Raw genomic sequence first — 17,773 nt, 5'->3', positions numbered from 1 at the left:
TTTCCAATCATGAAAAGGAAGATCATCAGCTGGCTAGAAACAGTTTCTGTCACAGAAGAAAAGAAGCATTAAATATGAATTCATATGGCTCCATGGTATGTTTTAAGATTCAAGAGGAATGCAAACCTGACCTCCAGAAGAAGAAATATAAGCTTAATTAACCCAATGCTAGTACATTGGGGCACAAGCAGAACACTATTTTAAATTCCTAGGCGCTAGAATTAAGTTTGTAGGAGCCAATCAATAAATATTTGTATGCTAGACGAAAGTCAATTGAATAGTCTTGCCAGGAAGAGAGAGGAGTGCTGACTCTGGTCATATGATTTAAGTTAGAATGAGAAGGTCAGAAAACAAAGAATTAAATTATACTCTAGAGAGAAGGAGGCACAGAGGTTTCCTGGAATTCACCCAACATTGATGCAGAAAAAGTGCAAATGAGACTAGGGACACACATGTGTGGGCACAATTCCCATCCACCTTCTGCACCTAAGTTAAATTACATTATGAAGAGTTATGAAAGCTAGAAGAATTTTATATTTTGGATAAAATGTGTACTGCCTGTCAAAGGGATACTGTTCCACATTGGGGTGGACCCAGCTCTTGCTTCAGAGTTGTATACTAATTGTCACCACAATATCCTATGGCAACGAGTTCAAACGAATGCTTTCATGATTCAGGTTTTCAAAGGTTTTGGAACTGGCTGGAAAGCACAGGGGGAAAGAAAGATGGAAAGGATACAATAGTGGATGGCTGGGTGCGTGGGCTATAGAGAATAGCAATCTTGAGGACAGGGCAATATTAAATAACAACAACAACAACAACAACAACAACAATAATTATTGCTGGTGTTATTCTGCACATATCACCCAGGACCAGTATTAGGGGCAGACCATGATGAAGGTTTCACTTGGCAGTATATCACTGGTGAAACTTTCACCTCCTAAGTCCCTCTGCTACCAGAGCCCAGAGTGCTGAGGGAAAACCAAGCTGAGGCAGAGGGACTCAGGAGAGGTGGCGGTTTCACTGGCGATATACTGCTGAGTGAAACCACCATCATGGCTTGCCCTCACACTGCTGTGGAGGGAGAACTCACATACGTTGGAGGGACATGGGGCTTGCTCAGCTGGAGGCAAGAACCTTCTTTTCCTCTGGCTGAGGAGAACAGACAACCCCCCCCCCCATGTCCCTTGGACGCGGGGTTTGCTCAGACGGGGGGCGAGGAGGTTCAAAGAAGCCCCCCCAGCCGTATTGTCTGTATTCCAGACAAAGTTGACCCATCTACTCTACACTGCTATAGCTTACAAGTGCAATTCTCCACCACTAGAAAACTTGAGGAGTGTGACCAAATGATAATGGGTCTGGAAACCAAGCCTTTTCGAACAACAGCTGAAAGAGTTAGTTAGGTTTAGCCTGGAGAAGACTGAGAGTTGAGATGACAGCCAACTTCAAACATCTAAAGGGCGGTCACATGGATCAAGCCTGCTCTCCACAGCCCCAAAAGATAGGACTAAACCAATGAATTCAAATTACAGTGGTACCCCGCAAGAAGAACGCCTCGGAAGACGAAAAACTCGCTAGACGAAAGGGTTTTTCGTTTACTGAGGTGCATCGCAAGACGGATTTTCCTAAGGGCTTGCTTCGCAAGACGAAACAGCCCTGCCTCTCCTGTCATGGCGACGGTCACTGCACGTACGCAAGCTCGCTTCCCCGCTCCTCCGGCTCCCTCCCACTTTCCTGCTGACGGCTCCTCCGGCTCCCTCCCACCTTCCGGCCGACCTTCCGGCTGCCTCGCGCCGCTGCTCACTGCCCTCGCGCGCTCCCCTCAGGAGCCGTTGCCGCCAGCAGCCAGCGCTGCAGCCGGAGTCGCGCTCCTGAGCCCCGCCGCCCTCCAGCAGCCGCGTCGCGCGGTGTCCACAAGGCGCAGGTGAGTCCAAGGTACCGGCTGCGGCAGCTGCCCTGCTTCTCCCCACCCCTCCCCGCCGTGGTGCTTCGCAAGACGAAAAAACTCGCTCTACGAAAAAACTCGCGGAACGAATTAATTTCGTCTTGCGAGGCACCACTGTACAAGGAAGGAAGGAAGGAGATTCTAACTAAACATTAGGAAGAACTTTCTGGCAGCAAGAGCTGTTCCAGCAGTGGAAAGGACTCCCATGGAAGGTGCTGGACTTCTCCTTCATTGGAAGTTTTTAAACAGATATTGGATGGCCATCTGTTAGAGATTCTTTAGCTGTGATTCCTGATGACTCTGGGGGTCTCTATCAACCCTACAATTCTATGATAACTCACTTAAAAGAAATACATTTCAGTTCAAGCCTGTCAGGGTCAAAAACTGCAGCCATGACTGATTTTGGAACCGAACATATTCCCGAACACAATATGCAATTTGTGATCAACAACAATGGAGGGGGTGGCTAGAATCCATAAAGCTTGCATAGAGTGTGCCATGTGCCTGGAAATGGCTCATCAGTTGCCCAGCTGTGCACCTGTGTTGAAAGATTTATACGTAGAGAATGGCCCATGCCTGTGTTTGGCAGGAAGGAAAAGCATGCTTATTTGCACGCAAGCGCAATGGTGATACTGGACCATGCTATAGGATTAGTTTCACAAGCTCCATGTGTATGTGTGTATTAATGGTCAGGATGTTTGCTGTAATACACACTAAGAAAAAACTAGACACACTATTCCTTTCAGGAGAACCTCTGCACTGACGGAGGACTGACAAAAGCCTTAATGTTTAAACCCACACCACAGGCTCCCATTTCTCAGCAGATACTCACATTCCGAGAGTAATCAAAAATAAGAGGAAAATGACACACGCCAAGGAATGAAAAGTAGTTGCAGAACCATGAACACAGTTGTAGTGAGGGTTTTTTTTTTAAAAAAAAAGATGTTCTGTTCAGCAATGTAAATTCACATTATTGCTTACCCAGACTGGAAAAGACCAGCTCTGGAGAATGTGGTCCCTCCTTCATTATAGATTTTGAGTAGATGCTGGATGGCTGTCAGGTTTGCTACAGTAGTGGATTTCCTGCACTGGCTGGAATTGGAGTAGATGACCTCAGACTGACGATTCGGAGTTAACCCTTTCCTACTAATGTCACGTTCTGCCTGCCCAATTCCGTCCACTCCAGCGCAGGAAATTTGTAATGCCTGAAGCTGCCCTCTAGTCTTCTAGCCTTATTTTTAAACACATTTATTTGTTAGGAGGCCACAGCTGCTTTATACAGAGTCAGACAACTGGGCCCATCCAGCTCACTACTACCTACACTGACTGGCAGCAGCTCTCCAGAATTTCAGTCGGGATTTTTTGCTGCCCTCCCTGAATATGCCAGCAATTGGAACTTCTGCATATAAGGCAGGTGCTGTACCACTGTGTGACAGGAATCAGGCATGACAAAATGTAAACAAAAATGTAGATTTCATTCACAGTGTGTTTCATATAGAAGAAAGCGTTGAAGAGAAAAGCATGGCGTTGAAAAGGTACCATCTTTTTATTTATTCCCCACCCCACCTTTGGCTTACATATCTCCATCACTTCATGTGCACAAAGGCAGCTGGGAAGTTTACAAAGGAGTCACAATGGAGTTCAATTTCCACTCACTACATATGCCAATTGTTTAACCTTCATCCTACTGTGTGCACTTCTGTTTAAACAAGGCAGCAACCTTCTCCTATTAAGAAGTGCCTGTACTGGAGATATGTCACTTAAGCAGCCCTGCATAGGTGCAGCTGTAAGACTTACTACACACAAACAGGTAACAAAGGAAAAACAAGCAGCACCAGTTGCATAAGCACAGTCTTCAATGGGCTAGAAATGGTTGGTGTTCTGTAATATGTTTCTAATGTTGTACACCGCCCTAAGATCTTTTCGTTAAAGGGCAGTATATAAATTGAGTAAATAAATAAATAATAAATACAAGTGGTTATTTTATTTATTTATTTTCAGCACAGCAGCCAAAATCCCGTGCACATTTCACACAAATAGAATACCGAATACACGAATCTGCACAGAAAATACTAGGTGAATGGGAATCACAGAGTCTATTCTTACCTAAAGGAGGACAGGTGTATTTAAAGCCTTGTTTCAACAAACAACACTGTCTCAAGACTTGATGCTATTATAGAATTCAGTAAAAACAGAAGCAAATAGCAAGAACACAGTATCAAAGTCAGCTAGCACAAAAGGTAAATACATACATATTTTGTTTTTAAGGTAGTAACTAGAGAAACTACCCAGGTTGTTTATGCCAAAGATGGACATGTGAATAGCCAAAATGGCAACAAAGCAAAACTTTCAAACTGCACAAATGTCACCCTCTTAGGATATTTTCTATCCCCAAGTGAAGGGAAAGAGTTCTCTTTGTATTGGTTTGCTTGCATGACTTTCTAGTTCAATAGTTCCAATACAAAAGGTATCCCCCCCCAAATAATTTTTGATCCTACAAGGACCACTTTTGCACATTGTGGCGCAGAAAAATGCAGCCAAATGCAACTCCCTGGCACATTTACCTGTGGAATATACACAACTGAACACACACCCCTGCCATGTGCAGATGTTTTAGAGTTATTCTTAAAAATAGAGTACATAACAATCCTTGGCATTACTTAAAAGGAACTCTTGGCAGCAGAGGGTGGAGGAGACACATTCTAAAGGAGGAGGAGAAAGCAGTTGTGTTGGCCCTATTAAGAAAATTTCCAAAATCCTTGTTAGGGCAACAGCCTTAGGTCAAGCAAAATGCCACAAATTGGTGTGAAACCTTTTGAATTCTCCAGAACACTTCATCAGACTAAACTTGGCAATGGGGGAGCCAGCTGGCTGGGAAAACCACGGAGCCTGAACCTGGTCACTTCAGATAAAATGTAAAAGTATACAGAATTCCTTCAACAGAAGCTCTGTTTGTACACCTTATGTACCTGAAGCCTGCATAGCACTTAACAAAACCTAGTCTGGGTGCCTGCTACCCCCTCCCACATTCCACCTTAAAACTGTGACCAGATGTAGACTCTATGGCTTCAACATGACAAACATTTTCTCCTCACTTCCCCACCCCTCGTCTGCTTATCGTCCACCCTGATTAAAAGTTCTGGAAAACTCAGAAGCTTGCACACTATTTTGTGGCATTTTAGCTGGCCTAATAAAAGCTTTGTGCCAATACAATTTCTAAAAGAAAGATAAGGCATTCGAGATAAACTCCTTCAAATCCATGGGGATAATCTTGGGCACGCCACTTCTGCTTAATTTTCGCTGTTTTGTCATCTGCCGCAGCTGAACAGAAACATGTACCTATTCCATATTCACAACCCGGTCAGGGAAAATATTTTGAATTCCTAGACAGCAGCATCAAATTCCTAGGAACCCAAGCTCTCTGGCGGTGTTGCTTACATTTCATCTATGTGGCACAAGGCATAACTGTGGGCGGAAAGCCACACACATTTCCAAATACTGAACAAGATTCTTTTATAAAATACAAAAGAACGTTGCATGTTGCATCTTTCTTTTCTTTCCCCTAAGGCACCTAAAACTTTGCACTTGAGAACACACGTCACAGTCCTATACTCCAAAGTCCGAGTTCAACGGGGTTTGCTCCCATGCCAGAGGATATAGGACTGCAGCCTAAAAGATCCAAAGCGAGACAGCACCAGCTAGCCTTAAAGGTTTAAATTTAAAACTGAAAAACAATAGGTTTTCTTCTTAAATAAAAAAGTCAATTAGGTTGTCTGCTATCTTCCAAAAAAATAAAATAAAGGTGAATACTGGGGGGAAGAGGAAATAAAGATCCGCCAACATTTATTTATCTCAACACACCAGCTCGTTTCCCCCTTTCCTTGCAAAGTGGTACAGCCCTTTGCTTGTAGTAACTGGAAAGCAAGACCCATTGTTTGAGATTGCATTAGCTCAGCAACATGATGCGTCCTCTATTCAAAATTTAAAGGCATTGAAATGTTCAGCTATTCCTGAGCTGCAATTGGTTGAGAGTATGCAACCCAGTTTATAATCCCCTCCCCACTTCAATTACATTCTTCTCAGTGAAGCTTTTGCGAAGGTGGGGGGAGCAGAGCATGGAAGGGGGGAAGGGGGGGAGGGGGCTGTGACCAGGGACAACAGATTTATTTCCACCACTCAAGCCACATGGTCGTCCTTTACTTTTCATTTTGCTCCTCTAAATAACATCTTCCAAATTTATGCTTGCTCTAAAGTCTGCATTCATTTGGTTAACAGGCCAGCTCCTCCTCCCAATTATTTTTTTGGCACAGCCTGCAGATCCAAACCCAATCATTTAATCTCATCCTCCTTGCCAGCTCAAGCTTCTCAGCTCCACAAGCAGTTGTATCTATGCTTACGTGCTTCAAAGGCTGGAAAAACAGTAGCCTTAAAAACAATTTCCAAAGATAGCCGCAGCAAGCATTGAAAACCAGGAAATGAAAATGAAATTCCCGAATACTGTGATCATTTCAAAAAACAGATGGTGACGGTTATATAAAAGCAAAGCTCTAGCGCCATGCTTTAAAAGGCCCAAGCGGCATGCTTGTACTCCCAAAGCCATCAGAAATTGTGACATCTTTAAATGAAAACCCACATTGTCAAAAGTCACAACTTGAGAACAATATTTACTGGCAAGTTTTAAAGCTCTTTGGACTGAAGAGAAGATAGCTCTCACAAAAGTCCCTTTGTGAGGGAAAACAAGAAATGTCAAAACTGGCAAGAGCATTGCCGGAAGAAAGGTTCTCCACTTTGAAGACCTCAAATCACAAATGGCCAAGAACCTACAACACACAAAGAGCACCCTCTCAATACCCCCGTGCCGTTTTGTTTACAAGAGACATGTTGCCCATCCCTGAAGCAGATACGGGACAATAGGAAATGCACCTCTCAGGAAATGCTATGGGTTTTCTTCCTCTTCTTTCCTTTTCTTCTCCCTCTCCCTACCCTACCCCTCTTTTGCTTTCTTTTTTCCTTTGGTATCCCCTCTGCTCTGAGCAGTTCTTGGAGTCCAAGGATTGCACACAAATGAAGGTGACAGCTGGTTGGTGGGTAAGAGGCAGGGATTGGAAGATCTCCCAGAGTGAGAGACTGGGAGAAATAAGGAATGCTCCCAAGTTGAGAGATTGGAGGGTCCACCATTTCCTGTGTGTGACAAGGGTCAGAGCTTCATTAGAGAGAGGACTCAGTTAACTTTTTCTCTTTTTATTTAGATTAGTTTATTTCATCTTACTGTATTATGAAAAAGCTTTAATAAAATCTTATATAAAGGAAGATATCCTGGATTGAAGCCGATCTTCCTAATGGAAGGAGGGCAGGGAGAGGAAGATTCTCCTGCCCTAGAGCAAACAAAATGTACTGATCCCCTTATACCACATTTTAGCTGCATTTTCAAAATGCACATTGGCATGCCTAATATCTAGAAGAAATATTCAACGCCAGATGAAGTGAGCATACAAGTCTGATTAAACAAAGAGGGTGTGCTCATCACCGTTCTTTGCCAGAAAACAAGGTAGTCTGAGCCTGGGTTGCTATGGTAGAGGATGAAGCATTCCTGTTGTCCAGCCATTATTGAGTGAGCAAAAATCACCAGCTCCGAAATACCACCTTGTGAATGCAGTTAAGTGCAACAATAGTGACCTGCTCTAGATTTACAGTGAGATTCTAACCTCCAGTAGACTCAGTCAATGCCATGGTATCAATAGTCAAAATCCCTATAGGGAATGGATCTCTCTCTAGGTGAAAACTATACATGTACAGGGTGGATAAAAATCAATGATTTAATTTTTTTATTTAAAAAAATGGCTTTCTTTTTTAAATTGGATTTTTAAAATAAAATGCTTTTGTAGGAAAAATCTTTCTAAAGATAGTTTTCTATTTAATTTGCATTATAGCCCAAAGGCTATTCATCAGGAAATAAGAATTTTTTAAAGTTTTTCATATGTGCTAAAACTCAGTCTAAGTTTTTTCTTTTTAAAAATTGTTTAACCAGATCAGTTAACAAACATGAATACATATGCTATAATGTTATTGTTTTAGTTAAATAAATTGTTTAAATTATTATTAAGGAAATGATTATTTTTCTCCTTCCAATAAAGTACAGCAGAAAAGTTGTCCAAATATAAACAGTAAACTTACTAAGCCTCACAATAATTTCCTAATTATGTCTATGTATTTCTAATAGTATAACCAAATCAGTAATTTTTGATATAACTAAAAACTACTCTGAAAATTTATTATTCAAAAATGAAACCTTCATCTGGGTGTAAATATTAAGATTCTACCAGCAAGAATGAGTCTTTCTGTGTATATATATATATATATATATATATATATATATATATATAATATTAAATCAAATCCACCCTGACAGATATCCACACACGTGTATATGTACATGTGAACCAAGTCAGTGGAAGTCAACATAGTACTCTCCTGACCGTTGGGCCATGTTGGCTGGGACTGATAGAAGCTTAGAGTCTGAATAGTAACTGGATGAGACACTGGCTGTACCTGCACCAAGCCTTCCAAGCATAACAAAATCTAAAAGTATGCCAATAACTCCCAGAAGCAAAAGTGGAGGGAGAAAGCGGGGGTATTGGGCCCAAGATGAGACATTTCCATGGCATCCTATTATGTAAAGAAGGTTCTTCTCTCATGACTAAGTCAGTGAAGTGCAAACATAATGATAAGCAGATAACCATTGCATGACAAAAATAAGTTTAGAAAGTTGATGGCCTCCCAAAACGCCCAACTAATCCATTCCTTCAAGGGTGGAGATTTGATCTCTATGAATTGTGCTCTCTATAACTTGCAGAGGATATGCTAGGACTCTGCAGCATGTCCAACCTTTTGTCTTTTCACATAAACACCTTCCCTCCGTGGCTTGCTAGACTATGCTTTATTGTCTTCATACATCTTACCTATTTGCACCTGTCTTTTTTCATGCAGCATTTCACAACTGGGATACCTAAATTTATATAATTTCATTTATCTGCTTCAGCTAGATGATACCATAAAGAACCTTTCTAACTAGAATTAGGACTTCTGAGCAAAGACCAAGCGATTTTCTACTGCTTGTTACTTGAAGTTGAAAACACAAGCAGTGGAGGAGTTTCTTTTCAGCTACTGATGGTGGAGCCTTCAGTTATTGAGATTCCAGGCCCCTTGTTACTCAGGGCCAAACATAACACGGTGTTAATTGCATGTAAACAATTACTCTGCATGTTTTACAAGCTGCTATTAGTCACAGGAGGAAAGCTGTGATGCCAAGGGAAAATAAATTAATGCTAGGACATAGGAATTTTGATGCCTTGGCATCAAAGAAGTCAGAAGTTTCTCCAGACCAGGGGTTGGCAAGGTTTACCTTGCCTGGGCTAGATCAGTCCTCCAGAGCCCCCTCCGTGGGCTGGATAGTCTGTGCAAGTCTGCACATGCGCAGAAGCAATTTCTGGCATCTGCGTGTGGAAGTGAGTCCCCACGCCGAGCCGGTTAGCGGTGTGGCGTGGGGACTCACCGAGCAGGCAGCTCAGTTCTGGGGAAGTTCGTGGGCCGGTTAAACAGCCTCTGAGGGATGCTTCCAGCCCATATGTCGCAGGTTGCTGACACCTGCTCCAAACCAACCATGCCTCAATTGATTAGTCTCCTCTGTTATGGTTATTTCAATAAATTGGGCACTATAAGAAGCCTAGAACATGACTGAACTAGTCTTGGAACATATGCCTCAGTGTTACTGGTCAAGTCAAGGACAGCACTTACTTACAAGGCCGAATATGAACGGAGACTTCAAACTGTTAAGGCCAGCTGGTGAGTCAGAATTGGGGAAGAGCATTCTAGCCAGGAATGCAAACTATCATGGCAATGCAAAGTCCATAGAAGAGTCTTTCTTCTTTCTCTCTATAACGATCAGACCAAAGAGAATGCTTCACACAGCAAGCAGCAAAAAGCTGCACCACCATTAAATGAAATACTTGGTGGTCTGAACACAGTCCAGTCTTATATGCTTCTGTTTTCCCTGATGCTAGTCTACAAAATAGGGACACGGGTGGCGCTGTGGGTTAAAGCCTCAGTGCCTAGGGCTTGCCGATCGAAAGGTCGGCGGTTCGAATCCCCGCGGCGGGGTGCGCTCCCGCTGTTCGGTCCCAGCGCCTGCCAACCTAGCAGTTCGAAAGCACCCCCAGGTGCAAGTAGATAAATAGGGACCGCTTACTAGCGGGAAGGTAAACGGCGTTTCCGTGTGCGGCTCTGGCTCGCCAGAGCAGCGATGTCACGCTGGCCACGTGACCCGGAAGTGTCTCCGGACAGCGCTGGCCCCCGGCCTCTTTGAGTGAGATGGGCGCACAACCCTAGAGTCTGTCAAGACTGGCCCGTACAGGCAGGGGTACCTTTACCTTTACCTAGTCTACAAAATCACAGAAATGCAGAAGTATATGTGAAGTGTGTGCATGCCAAAGCCATGGGACAAAAATGATGCAAACAACAGGAAAAATTAATGCAGAAAGGCAGAAATGAGGTTCTGCTTAATGCAAACAAACCAAGAGAGGGGGCCATTTAAGGAAAGGCATGAAATGGAGCCCCAGCATAAAGAGGTGAAGGTGTTAGGAAGATGGAAAAAACTGGATTAAAACCCAGTCTGCCCCCCCCCCCCCGATTTGTCTGGTTCCCCTCCCCACATCTGTTTCAAAAATAAAAATGGGGTGGTGGAAAAACTGGGTTTTCCAAGTTTTTCCATTCATTTTTCCTCCAACCCCTTTGCATCTCTACTCAAGTGGCAACATCCAACCCTGCTACTTGTATGGACGATAGAGAAACTGGAGGGGAAAATAGAAGGTTTACATGAAGCAGAATTGAAGGTCAGTAAATCAATCACCATGGGTCCAGTCAAGCTGTTAGCTCCCCTACTACGAGGAGGATTCCAGTTCAATTCCAACCACCGTTAGAAAGCACTGCCAGTCAATGTTTTTAGGCCATGTCCAGTTTCAATAAAGCTTTCAAATATTATCAAAAGGTCTTCATCAAAAGATCCTCCTGTTGAAAAGATCAAGCATGTCACTTCACTGGAATGATCAATACCTTGGAAGGTTTTGAAGAAGGTCCCATAAAACATCACATATGAGACAAGTGAAAAGAAACCTTTTAAGTAACTAGTTGGCATTGCAAGCAAAAAGTTGCCCTGATACGGATACTATAAAAATTAAACAAATATATCCATTACTGCAGCTTTATCTGTCACTATAAGTGCCCAGAAGGGGTGTTATTTAGGATGCAGGTTTCACTATAAAAATTCCTATTATCCTCTTAAGAGTAGTTATTGAGCTGCATAACACAAGGGCCAGTCGACATAAGGCTGTGCGTTTGGTGCCAAAAGTTTACTCTTCTGCCTGCTTGAGCGCAACAGATACCCTTATTGCCTTAGCCACTGTGACTAAAACATAATGAGAGCCATTCCTCAGCAACCTGTGGTAAAAGATTCAATTGCCACCGCCACCATTCCCACAGTAAGCCGCCTTCTCCCTATCAGACAAAATGGTACAGCTCCACAGAAATAACTCTAAGAATCCTTCTCAAAAAGCTTTGGTGATCTTTCTGTCTACTCCCTCCCAGAAAGTGGAGCCAGTGCCGTTTGCACAATTTTTTTCGTCGAAATCAGAGGCTTTAGTCTGCTTCACGGATCAGGTTAACTTTGGTCTTCAGAAGTCCAAGGCTTACTGCTTTTCTGTACTACTAGAGTTCCACAGTGCCTTTTTCCTCTTCAGACTCTCTTTTCTCTTGGGAACAGTGACTTTCTCATTCAGCAACTTCCTGTCTTCTCTTCATTTGGGGGGGGGGGGGGGAGATATTCTTCTGTTCATCCCCCTCAAGTTTACCTGGAGTCAACCAAAACCTGGAAGTTCATTTCTTCACATGAACCCAGGTCCAAAGAAGATTGAACCAGCCCTAAATATTGAGACACCTATAGCATTCCCACTAAACAGCCTCAGCCCAGTTGTTCGTCACAGTAAGAATGACATAAGTACAGGTGAACTAAGTTGTTGGCAAACTTGGACGCGGCAGTCTTGAAGGTGGGGGAGGAAATGTGTGGTCCTTCAGATCTTACTGAACTGCAATTCCTATCAGCCACGACTACTGGTCATGTTGGCTTGGGCTGATGGAAGTCTGAGTCCAACAGCACAATATCTTTTGAAATCCAGAAGAATACTTAATCAGATTTCTAACTTAACTCTAAATTCTGGAGAGGACCTAACTGGTCAACAAAGTGATTGCACCTGTTAAGAGGAAAGCATTGCCTACTAGGCACTAAACCTCTAAGCACTCAGGACACACAACTGATCATTTCCATGCTCCAATAATACATGAACAAAAGCAATAAGGCATATGTGGCTGGAAAACTTGATAAGGCATTGAAGTTAATACCCTTTACAGTCCATCATTTGTGTATCCACCTTGCAGCAAGGGATAACTTAAAGAAAATACAACGTGCAGCTTGCCTGTTCCACAGTTGAACATTTTCCCACTCATGTCAAGCTGCAACTTGTTTTATTTATTTTCTTTCATAAAATGTCTCTGTAGATGTCAGCAGCAGCACTAAGCACTTGCAAAAGCCTGCAAGCCCAACCCCAGGAGACATTCATTGTCTTAGCGTCTTGTATCTTAGGTAACTGACGCAGCCAGGCAGGGGTGATTGCTAGTCAAGAGTGCAGCAAAGTTCAGCCTTGCAATGCTCAACTATTGTTCACCATCATTTTTCCTCAAGACTACAAGGAACAAAGCGTTGCTTCCCAAATGAAAGGAATACACTCAACTAACCTGTGTAAGCCATATCATATCCCAGTTAACATAACAATATTTGAGGAGCCAGAAGTAATCCTACTATCATCAAGCCTAAATCTTCTACCTGGAGGCAGGGCTAGGTGAATTGCACCACAATTACATCACACAATAACCCCATTCTACTGGCACAATCCTGATATAACATCAACATGCATGGCCTTTGATAGTAGTAACAACAAAAGACAGGTCTCAGCCCCATGAAACTTGCTTTCTGAAATTCAACACAAAGGGGACAACAGTGGGAGAGAAGGAAGAAGGTGGCATGGGTAAATTAATGGATAAATAGTAGTTCAGATAAATGTTCAACTCTGTTTCAATGGATGCCTGCCAAACGTTGGTGTACCACAGCTCCCTCTGACATGCTGGCTGGAGCTAATGGGAGTTGGGTGTTCAGCAGCAACGGGAGGATACCTTGTTGGCTATAGTGAATTAAGGGCTTGTACCAAAGATTCAATGAGAAATGGAGTCTGAAAAATAGTTGGAAGGGGGAAAGAAGAGCCATCATCTAGGAGGTGTTATGGGAGGTAAAGGGTAAAGGGACCCCTGACCGTTAAGTCCAGTCGTGGACAAATCTGGGGTTGCGGCGCTCATCTCGCTTTACTGGCCGAGGGAGCTGGCGTTTGTCCACAGACAGCTTCTGGGTTATGTGGCCAGCATGACTAAGCCACTTCTGGCGAACCAGAGCAGCGCACAGAAACGCTGTTTACCTTCCTGCCGGAGTGGTACCTATTTATCTACTTGCACTTTGACGTGCTTTCGAACTGCTGGGTTGGCAGGAGCACGGACCGAACAACGGGAGCTCACCCCGTCGTGGGGATTTGAACTGCCAACCTTCTGATTGGCAAGCCCTAGGCTCTGTGGTTTAGACCACAGCACCACCCGCATCCCTGTTATGGGAGGTAGTTGTAGACATAAGGTGGGGCAAAGGCAGAGCTGTTGCAGGAAGTAGAAATCCTTCACACACTTCAAAGTGGTGGTATCAGAGAAACAAGAGTCATGTGTAGAGATAGATGGGATAGGATTAGGGTGAATCCATGGACGGGTTTGAAGCTAAGAACTAGAGTTCTGTACTAAACCCAGAAATGGACCTTGTGTAAGGATTTTAGGGTAGTCATGTGGAGTTAGGAGTTGAATTATTTTGGCAGCAGAATTCTCAATAGGGTGAAAGAAAAAGCAAAGTTGGCAACTTGATGTCGGAGGGACATCCTCAAGTAAATGTCTTAAGGACATTTCAAAATTCCTAGGCACCAAGATAAAAGCAACCAAGACTTTGGGTACCCAATATATTTCTAGCAAGATTCAATGTAGAGTAATATAATGGAAGACAGTTGGTATCCATCTGTCTCGGCAGATGGAAGAGTGTGCATTTTGGGGTGAAGTCAAACTGTTTGGACACATTCAGGTTGGTCTCTTCCCTTCTATAGAGAGTAACTCAATTTGGAGTTGCCAGGTAGGTGAAATTCTGACCCAACTCACTTAAGCCTAGGCAAAACAAAACCTACCCTATTTGATTGTTTTACTTAAGTCATCTTAGGTGCCTCAACGGAAGCAGAAAAGCATGGCACAAATCATGGATGACCTATGGCCCTCCAGACATTGGGACTCCCAACTCCCAATAAAGTTAATCATCAGGAGTGACGGAAATGAAAGACCAGCAGCAACAGCCAATCTCAAGTCATAAAACTACTAGTGGCCAACTTGTGTCCACACTAACTATGTGCACTTCAGCATAAGCAGACTGCCCCAACAGAAAAGAATGAGTCAAGCTAACTTAAGTGGTACTGCTTGCCAAGTGAACTTTCAGATACTTTCACTGCCTAGGGGGAAGGCGCAGGAGATAAGCGGTGGTAAAACTGGCCAGAAAGAATATTTAGCAATTGCTACACACTTATAGGCACATGGGGCGGGGGTGAGGGAAGATGCTATCTAAGCAATTGTGCAAAAAACTAAGCTCTCACACCACCACCACAGCATTTTCTGGAACAGAAGCCACGTGAAAGTTCAGGAAAACATGCATATGCCTATGGATTAAAATTCTGTCAAAGGAAAACAATATTAAAATCAATGATTGAGCTCTGGAAGCATATTGAGGTGTATATCTATAGGGAAATTATTGTGGCGCAGTGATTAGAGGGTTAGGGCCCCTCTAGACTAGGTTTTTTTCTGAGGGTATACTCTGCAGCCTGTCATTGAAAGTGCATTAGCGGTGGATTTCACTATATCGTCCGCACATCATTCCACTTTATTACTTGTTCTGCAATGCTTCGCTAATGTTACTGCGTTACTGCTGCCTGAAGGGGAACTCCTGCACTACCGCACAATAAAAGTAGGCCAAAAAATAGACCAGAACACTTGTGGTATAAAAATATTGCAGAATTTCTGTCAGACGTTACGGGACATGCACTGACTGTAAACAAAGCAGTATGACCGCTCTGAAACTCTTGCAGGCAGGAACAGTATTGCATATAACTGCCCCGATAATGGGGATAAATAATCATGAAATCATAATAAAAGGGATGTCTGCAGGGGTAAGGTGGGGGCCTCAATATTTCTCAGCCTCATCTTTGCCACACATGGCTCTTTTGAAGAAAAAGTAGGGAGAGAATTCCATATTCCACCTTGAGTTCCTTGGAAGAAGGGTAGGCTATAAATGGAATAAATGGATAAAATACGAATGGTGTAGAGTGTATGACGCCATGTGTTTCACTCTCACCCAGTATGAGAATTCAGCATCTCCTGTTGAAATTGATGGGGAGGGGGAGATCCAGGACAAACGGAAGTAATTACTTCTTCCCACAACGTATTAGAATTCATTAGCACATGGTGATGATGGTGATGATCACTGCTTGAAGTGCCCAACCACTCCTAAAGTGATTAGACCAGGGGTCAGCAACCTAAGGCCCATGTGCCAGAAGTGGCACACGGAGGTCGTATGACCGGCCCACGAGCCCCGAACCAAGCCACGCCGGCGCAGGGACTTGGTTCTGCGGTGCCGGAAATCGTGTCTGCGCATGTGCAGATGCCAGAAATCACAGATGCCAAAAATCATGGGTGCGGGCGCTCATGTGCACGTGCGATCCGGCCCACGGAAGGATCTCCACAGGACCCATGCGGCTCAGGCAAGATAAACCTTGCTGACCCCTGGATTAGACAATGGAAGACAGAACCAAAAGTGGAAATGGTTTCTCTATTCTTCCACCCCCCCCCAAAAAAAAGAGGAGGAGGAGAGCACCAACTAATGGGTGTCATATCCATGCTTTGTCAGTGAATTTCTATACAGCATCTGCCTAGCCACCGCTAGATGGTCTCCTGAAACCAGCAAGGCGATTATATGTGTTCTTGTGTATCTCCAACCTCTATTAACCACAAAAGTGTTGCCCCAACTCCAGCCTCCTTCCTTACTGTGGTGCCCCATTCCTACACCCTCTAAGAGCCCCTCCATCAAGGCCGTACTGCCCTTAGACTCACTCACCCACCCCCCACAGCCCATGCCAAGGCCAAAAGGCTAGCTGACCCCAACATGCCAGAGACACTTTCCAGAGAGACAAGGGTGTGTTCCCAGGTACCAGCTGGTTAGGACTCACCCAGACCTTGCCCTTCAAGTAGCAAATCTGTGGCTCACCTGGGACCCACTACGAGCTCTACACAGAGAGGCTACATGCATGCCATACATTTGAAGCACATTTCCCCATTCACCCCAAAAGAATCTCGGGAACTGAAGTGTGTTACATGCACTGGGAATTGTAGTTTTGAGAGTAAACTACAGTTCCCAGGATCTTTTGCGGGCAAGCCATGTGCTTTAAATGCATAGTGTGCACGCAGTCATCTGTAACTAGGGCTCTGCTAACAGCATGCAGCCTCTGCTGTCCCTCAGATATATGAGAAGCACCCCTACTTCTGTTACAATCACACACCACAGGCAGTATTTTATGTGCAACATTCCTCCCTGAGCAAATTTGGATTCGCATGAACTTTACATGACATCACAGCAGCTCAGCCAGTGGTGGGAGGGAGGGAGAGCATAAGCAGCCTTTCAGCTTATACAAGTAATCGATTTAAATCACAATTTAAATCACTAGTCAGTAAGATTTGATTTAAATCATTTATTTATTTATTTATTTATTTATTTTGACAGAAAGACATTCCTGCTGGTATAATCTTAATATTTACAACCAGATGGAGGTTTCATTTTTGGAACAATAAATTTTCAGAGTAGTTTTTACAGTTATAGCAAAAATAACTGATTTGGTTATACTATTAGAAATACATAGATAATTATGAAATTATTGTGAGGTTTCATAAGTTAACTGTTTATATTTGGACAACTTTTCTGCTGTATTTTATTGGGAGGAGAATAATAATCATTTCCTTAATAACAATTTCCTTAAAAACCAACTCAGACTGAGTTTCAGCACAGCACACATGAAAAACTTAAAACAAATCCTTATTTTCCGATTAATAGCCTTTGGACTTAAATAGAAAACTATCTTTTGGGGGGGGGGAATCCTCCAAAAGCATTTTATTTTAAAAATCCGATTTAAATTTTAAAAAATCATTTTTTAATTGTTTTTAAAAAATCATTGGTTTTTATCCACCCTGCTTTGCCCTTTTCCTAGCGACAACAGTTCAGCCTGCTAGAGCCAGCATCCTGTTCAGGGTTACTGCACAGAGCAAACAGATGCCATGATTCTCAGGTTTTCTACCTTCACTTTAGGTGAATAAGATATTTTGATTAGGTTTTCAATTTTAATCTTATTAGCAGCACAAGCCTGAATGTTCCATGCTGCCCTGCATGGGCCCTTCCCCGGGGAGCAGTGAAAAACATCTCCATGGCCCATTAAGCCTCCATCCTCTTGGCCAATTCCAAATAATTAATTCTGACATCTCAGTGTCACTCTGGAATACATATTTTTTATCAATCTTGCTTAACACACATGCAAAAATGTATTATTTGTTTTTAGA

General features: G+C 43.2%; 1 protein-coding gene and 1 long non-coding RNA gene across 21 annotated transcripts in view; both read right to left on the bottom strand.

The window, feature by feature from the left end:
- KANSL1 (KAT8 regulatory NSL complex subunit 1) overlaps window positions 1–17,773 on the bottom strand; it is a 146,465-nt gene that overhangs the window by 64,195 nt on the left and 64,497 nt on the right. The gene's annotated exons all lie outside the window — the stretch shown is intronic.
- Window positions 7,823–13,571, bottom strand: LOC310663311. Its single transcript, XR_014504478.1, has 2 exons — window positions 10,378–13,571; window positions 7,823–10,001 (listed from the first exon to the last, which is right to left on the bottom strand). It is a non-coding gene; the product is annotated as an uncharacterized lncRNA (long non-coding RNA).

This window comes from Podarcis tiliguerta, assembly GCF_965153285.1.
Source record: "Podarcis tiliguerta genome assembly, chromosome: 13".
In the NCBI taxonomy this organism is placed as follows: Eukaryota; Metazoa; Chordata; class Lepidosauria; order Squamata; family Lacertidae; genus Podarcis; species Podarcis tiliguerta.
This window is presented reverse-complemented; position numbering and strand designations above follow the sequence as displayed.